We start from the raw sequence: 7,394 nt of genomic DNA on the forward strand, positions 1-7,394 counted from the left end.
CTTATGGCAGAAAGTGAAGAGGAACTCAAAAGCCTCTTGATGAAAGTGAAAGTGGAGAGTGAAAAAGTTGGCTTAAAGCTCAACATTCAGAAAACTAAGATCATGGCATCTGGTCCCATCACTTCATGGGAAATAGATGGGGAAACAGAGGAAACAGTGTCAGACTTTATTTTTGGGGGCTCCAAAATCACTGCAGATGGTGACTGCAGCCATGAAATTAAAAGATGTTTACTCTTTGGAAGGAAAGTTATGACCAACCTAGAGAGCATATTCAAAAGCAGAGACATTACTTTGCCAACAAAGGTCCTCCTAGTCAAGGCTATGGTTTTTTCAGTGGTCATGGATGGATGTGAGAGTTGGACTGTGAAGAAAGTTGAGTGCCAAAGAATTGATGCTTTTGAACATCAAAAGTATGTTGATGTTGAACACTCAAAAGCATGTGTTGGAGAAGACTCTTGAGAGTCCCTTGGACTGCAAGGAGATCCAACCAGTCCATTCTGAAGGAGATCAATCCCGGATGTTCTTTGGAAGGAATGATGCTAAATCTGAAACTCCAGTACTTTGGCCACCTCATGTGAAGAGTTGGCTCATTGGAAAAGACTCTGATGCTGGGAGGGACTGGGGGCAGGAGGAGAAGGGGACGACAGAGGATGAGATGGCTAGATGGCATCACCGACTCGATGGACGTGAGTTTGAGTGAACTCCGGGAGTTGGTGATGGACAGGGAGCCCTGGCGTGCTGCAATTCATGGGGTGGCAAAGAGTCGGACACGACTGAGCGACTGGACTGAACTGAACTGAACTGAACTTGCACATCATTGTACATTTTTCTGCGTACTCTACCCACACATGTAAGCTTTTTTTCTATCCTTGTTATTTGCAGGAGAGACTCTTCCCTCCTGCCCCTGCCTCACCAAAGCTCTGGTCAGAATACTGAAGGCTGCAGAAAGCATTATTTAAAAATGCTTGGAGGGACTTCCCTGGCAGTCCAGTGGTTAAGACTCTTTCTGCCAATCTGGGAACCAAGATCCCCACATGCCTTGGGACAACTAAGCCCACTTGCTACAATTACTTAGCCCACTCAGCCTTGGGTCCGTGATCCATGACAAAAGCAGTCACTGGATTAAGAAGGACTGTAACTAGAGAGAACCCCCTGCTCCCTGTGACTAGAGGAAGCCTGCACACAGCAACGAAGATGCAGAGCAGTCAGAAAAAATAAAGTCATTTCGATTACTACAATCCTTTTATGACTTCCTTAGAAATTCATAGAGGAAGGTGAACTATGAGACTTGTCACTCGTCCAGATGATAACAGAAGAAAGTGCTTGTATAGAACAAATGATCATTCTATAATGCCATTAGCAAGCTTTTACAACTCCAATCATCATTGGGCTGATAGCAAAGATTACAATCCAGCCACATTCACACCCTCCAAACACAGAAGACATTCTAAAGGCAGCCAGGAGAGTACTGAGGTGGTTTAACTTCCTCCTGGGAAGAGCACAGAGTAAAGAATCCCAGGAGACCGTACCATAGATCATAGCAGTGTACTCATAGCCTAAGATCTTAGCTGATACTCATCTCGGGGTACTGGTGGAGACCACCATGGGAAAACATGCTTCACAGCTCTTAGCGTAAACTTTCTGCAGTGACTTGAGTCTGGGGATTAAAACAAATGTATTTCTTACTGGTTGGGATTATTGGGTTAAGATCCTATTTGGAATAGACATTATCCTGTGATGACTAACCGCTGGCCCTTGCAGAATGGAAGGGACCCCAAATAATTACTTTGTCGTGGAAGAGCAGCTGGTCTCCCCGAATGGTGCTGGACGGGGGACTTGGGTCAGCTCTATTGCTCGCAGGCTGTATGGTCGTTAGCAACAGTGCTAAACTCAGCCTGGTTGGCGGGAGTCCAGGCTGTCGCGGGAGCCCGTGGTCCTTCCCTCTGACCCTGACCACTTCTCTTTTGTGTCCATTATGCCAGTGCCATGGTGGCTGATGCCTGAAACTGGCTGATGTCAGGTGGCCAAATCATCCTGTCCGCTTGCTAATTTAGTGCCTCTTCCATGGTGGGTACTTTCTAGTGGGCATTAGCCTATGATACAAAGAGCTTCATGTGCCACACCCCGCTCACGTTCACCCACATGTCTCTAACCAATCTTTCTCTACCCAGACCTCTGAATATACTCTAACATCAGGACATTCTTCCTTTAACACAAATTAGATGACCAGGTGCACTGCCTAAAGTTCTGCTTATTGGAAGGATTCTCTTGCTTTCACTGTTTCTCAAGGCTACTCCTTGTAGCCCAACTAACTACTGTTTACTTTCAACTTGAACCCACATATGGCACTAAAGTGAAAGTGAAAGTCGCTCAGTCATGTCCGACTCTTTGTGACCCCATGGATTATATAGTCTATGGAATTCTCCAGGCCAGAATACTGGAGTGGGTAGCCTTTCCCTTTCCCAGGGGATCTTCCCAACCCAGGGATCCAACCCAGGTCTCCCGAGTCGCAGATGGATTCTTTACCAGCTGAGCCACAACTCATCTATAGATGAAGCCTGGGTTTTGCTCCTCTGCCATGTGGTTTTAAGACGTGCTCCTGTGTGGCCCCTTTTGAATGGAGAGGGAGCGTAGGTGCAGCTGTGGTCGCGGAGATGAGGGGCAGCCTACTGGCTCATGCAGCCTGCATGTGCCCTCAATCCCAGCCCTTCCCATTTCTGCTGAGTTGCTGCTGGCCTACTTGACCCTGTGACCTCGTAGGTATAGTGGCCCTCAGTTCATGATGGGCAGTTCCGGATGCATATTCATCTGGGGTCCTGTGTTCAGGTGTTACCTCTACCAGAGCCCAGTTTCATGCTAGCAGTGGTTTTTCAAAGGACACATGATTCTTCCTTGCAGATGGTATGGCCTTTCCAAAGAACCACAGGGGACTGTGCAACCATAAGCTCCACATAGCATCTTTTGCCAACACCTGTGCTTCTCAGATTAAGTGGCAGGACTGCTTCCATCTCAGCCTGGACCTGCTGCTGAGCCTTTTCCCGACCTGGGCCCCACTCAAAGGGAAGAGCATTTCATGCCACTTGCTGCCTGGCCTGGAGCAGGTTTCCCATGTGCTGCCTCCAGAGCCAGAGACTTGTCAAATATGCTGTTTCCTTCATTGGGATGGAAGATGCAGGATATGATGTCCTGTCTTTCACTTGAGATGAGAGTCCCTGGCAGGTCCCTGATCACTGAACCCCTAAAAATATTGCTGATGTGACTATCCCCCAGAATTTCCATGAGGTTTTCCTCTGAGTCATGTGTATCTTACTGGGGCCTCCAACATGCTAACAGCTTCTTGCTCACATGGCCTGATTAGCATAATACCATCAATAAATAATGGATCCATATAACATTCTCCAGGGTGTCCAGTTGGTCAGATCCTTTTGGACTGTATTGTGACATAAGGCAGGGGAGTTAACATAGCCTTGGGACCAAATTGTAAGTAAATGTTGTTATTCACCCACACAAATGCAAATGGTCTCTAATCCTCTCCTCTGAAGGGAATAGTAAAGAATGCATTCACCAAACCAAAGCTTCATATTATGTGCCTGAGGCCATATCAAATCTGCTACAGTAGATAAACAGATATGGTAGCTAGAATTGGGGTTAATAATTGGTTGAGCTTGCAGTAGTTTATTGTCACCCTCTAGAGCCCACTAGGTTTCTATAGGGGCCAACTGTTGAGTTGAATAGAGATAATATGGGAATTGCCACTCTGCATCCTTTAGATCCTTCAGTTCAGTTCAGTTGCTCAGTCATGTTCGACTCTTTCCGACCCCATGAATCACAGCACGCCAGGCCCCCCTGTCCATCACCAACTCCTGGAGTTCACTCAAACTCACATCCATCGAGTTGGTGATGCCATCCAGCCATCTCATCCTCTGTCGTCCCCTTCTCCTCCTGCCCCCAGTCCCTCCCAGCATCAGAGTCTTTTCCAATGAGTCAACTCTTCACATGAGGTGGCCAAAGTATTGGAGTTTCAGCTTTAACATCATTCCTTCCGAAGAACACCCAGGACTGATCTCCTTTAGAATGGACTGGTTGGATCTCCTTCCAGTCCAAAGGACTCTCAAGAGTCTTCTCCAACACCACAGTTCAAAACATCAATTCTTTGGCATTCAGCTTTCTTCACAGTCCAACTCTCACATCCATACATGACCACAGGGAAAACCATAGCCTTGACTAGACCGACCTTTGTTGGCAAAGTAATGTCTCTGCTTTTGAATATGCTATCTAGGTTGGTCATAACTTTCCTTCCAAGGAGTAAGCGTCTTTTAATTTCATGGCTGCAGTCACCATCTGCAGTGATTTTGGAGCCCAAAAAATAAAGTCAGACACTGTTTCCCCATCTATTTCCCATGAGGTGATTTAAGGGTGATGCAAATATTAACAGTTCCTCCCTACCATGAGATACTGTTTTGTATTTACGATCTTGGCTAGAGATGGGGCACTTTCACAAGCTTCCACCTGGCTTTCCTCACTGTGATAGCTCTTACCCAAAAGCCTAAGACCCAGTGACTCAACCAACAAGCAGGTCAGCCCCAGTTACACTTTCAGGGTCTGGAGAAATTACCACTGGGTATATCTGTAGACCCAGTGGGCACACTGTAAACCAGACCTTGGCAGGGACTTTAGTCATTACCTGGCCCCCATATGCCCCACTGGTTAGAATAGGGGGTCAGGGTGATGCTCTGGTTCTCTGGGTATCATGTCAGCTCAGACTCTGTGTCCAGTAGTCCTCAGAACAACTGGGGGTTCTCTTCCCCCAGTTACCCAATCAGACAACTGTGGGTCCCTTTGGGAAGGACTTATGGAATCTTGACTCTGTATGTTAGGTGTGGTGTTGTTGGCTTTTTTTTTTTTTTTTCTTTTCGGGACCTGGCTGAATCTGAGTCTGACATTTTATTGGGGTGGCTGCCCTAAGACTTGGAGAAGGCAATGGCACCCCGCTCCAGTACTCTTGCCTAGAAAATCCCATGGGAGGAGGAGCCTGGTAGGCTGGAGTCCATGGGGTCACAAAGAGTCTGACACGACTGAGCGACTTCACTTTCACTTTTCACTTTCACGCTTTGGAGAAGGAAATGGCAACCCACTCCAGTGTTCTTGCCTGGAGAATCCCAGGGACAGAGGAGCCTGGTGGGCTGCCGTCTCTGGGGTCGCACAGAGTTGGACACGACTGAAGCAACTTAGCAGCAGCAGCAGTAGCCCTAAGACTGTCATCCATCGTTGACTTCTTTTAATGGTAGAATTTAAGAAACGATCTTGTTGGTTTTTATTTTGCCTGTGTGTGTGTGCTCAGTCCCTTAGTCATGTTCAACTTTGCAACCCTATAGACTGTAGCCTGCCAGGCTCCTCTGTCCATGGGATTTTTCCTGCAAGAATACTGGAGTGGGTTGCCATTTCCTTCTCCAGGGAATCTTTTTGACCCAGGGATCAAACTCACATCTCCTGTGTTGGCAGGTGGATTTTTTTTTACCACTGTTGCCACCTGGGAAGCCCCATTTATTTTGCCTGTAAGAACACCAGATTCTTTTAATCATCTCTATAACTCTCTGGAGTCAGGGCCTGTGTCTGCACTCCAATCCTGTTACTCATCGAATAATTGCTTCCCCTTGGCCTCTCTGGTTCTGGGCCTCTCATCACTGCTGGTATCACTGAGCCAAATTCTCCACCTACCTCTCCTACCAGCAGCCTGGCTTATGGAGAGCCCCCGTCTATCTTTTTTAGTAATACTGGCTCATTTCTTGTAGTTTTTGTAAATATATATTCCCCAGGCCTTCTCATGGAACAAAATCATCTGGTAGGTGTTCCAAATGTATGGAACATCCATTCTAGCACGATCCCTTCCTGAATCCTTTTATTTCTTCCTCCACTGCCTGCTGGAGGAGCACTGGCATTTCATTTGCCTCTAGCTTGGGCCATCACTTTCTCTGTGCTTCTAGGAGTCATGGGAACAGTGAGGACTTCCTGAAATCCCTGCCAGGGTGTTAAATCTTATACCCTTGGAAAGCTCTTCCCGGCATTATCTTCTATTTCAGCCTCCTTGGTCCAGACCTTCTGAATCTAGTCCCATATGATCGTCTCTGACTTTGGTTGAGTCACGCTGACTAGGGCTTGCAGCTCATTTTCTTCCATTATCAGGACCAGCACATCCCAACTGGTGATGTTGGGACTTATCCCTACTTCATAAGCTTAGTTATCTGGAAGGTAGATGGTGGGGAGAGGTCTCTGTAGGGTCTTCAAGGAAGATGGGGTGGTGGGAATTGGGGGTTAGAGAGAGTGGTGCTAGTTCTTCATAGGGAGAGGTGGGCCAATTATGCAGGCTCTGAGAGTTTAGAAGAAGCTGGGACTTAAAATTTTGGAAGCCTCATGCACCAGATGCCCCATCCCAAGCTCCAGAACTCCATCTCCCCACCAGATGTCTCCCTTCTCTAGACTTCAGTGTATAGAACAGAAAGGGCAGGTTCAGCTTTCCTTTACAGAGAGAATGCTGTGTTACTTGCCCAACTTGCCCTGAAATTCGACAGCAGCTGATAACAGGAGGGTCTCAAGGGCCGTTTCCCCACCAGATGTTGAAACGAGCAGATGGATGTGTATCCAGATTTGCTACGATGGGGCAAGCTCCATAATGATTGGTAATTGACATTTCATTCAGTTCTCAGTGCTAAATAAAGCTTATTTGTTCACATTTTCATCTGGTAAGCTCCACAGTAACAAAATGTCTTAATTTGAGAAGAAGGGAGATTATCTTCAGAGATCATTGCCCTTAATCCTCCATCTTTCAAAAATCTCTAAAATTTTTTAATGGCTTCTACAAAGATGCCTAAGGAAATGTTGAAGCCTCAGTCTTCATTTCAGAAGCTAATACCTAGGTCCTCAAAGTTCCTGAGGTTTTCTCCTTCCCAACTGTTCAATTTTTGAGGCTGAGATTTATCTTGAAGGAGAGAAGGGGCTGGAATCCTGCAGCCCTATTTACTTCAGCCTGGAAGAATTGCTGCCTTATGATACAGCAACCCCACTGCTGGGCATACACACTGAGGAAACCAGAAGGGAAAGAGTACCCCAATGTTCATCGCAGCACTGTTTATAATAGCCAAGACATGGAAGCAACCTAGATGTCCATCAGCAGATGAATGGATAAGAAAGCTGTGGTACATATACACAATGGAGTATTACTCAGCCATTAAAAAGAATACATTTGAATCAGTTCTAATGAGGTGGATGAAACTGGAGCCTATTATACAGAGTGAAGTAAGCCAGAAGGAAAAACATAAATACAGTATACTAATGCATATATATGGAATTTAGAAAGATGGTAACAATAACCCGGTGTACGAGACAGCAAAAGAGAC

The sequence above is a fragment of the Bison bison genome, unplaced genomic scaffold (assembly GCF_000754665.1).
Source record: "Bison bison bison isolate TAMUID 2011002044 unplaced genomic scaffold, Bison_UMD1.0 scf7180017864338, whole genome shotgun sequence".
Taxonomy (NCBI): domain Eukaryota; kingdom Metazoa; phylum Chordata; class Mammalia; order Artiodactyla; family Bovidae; genus Bison; species Bison bison.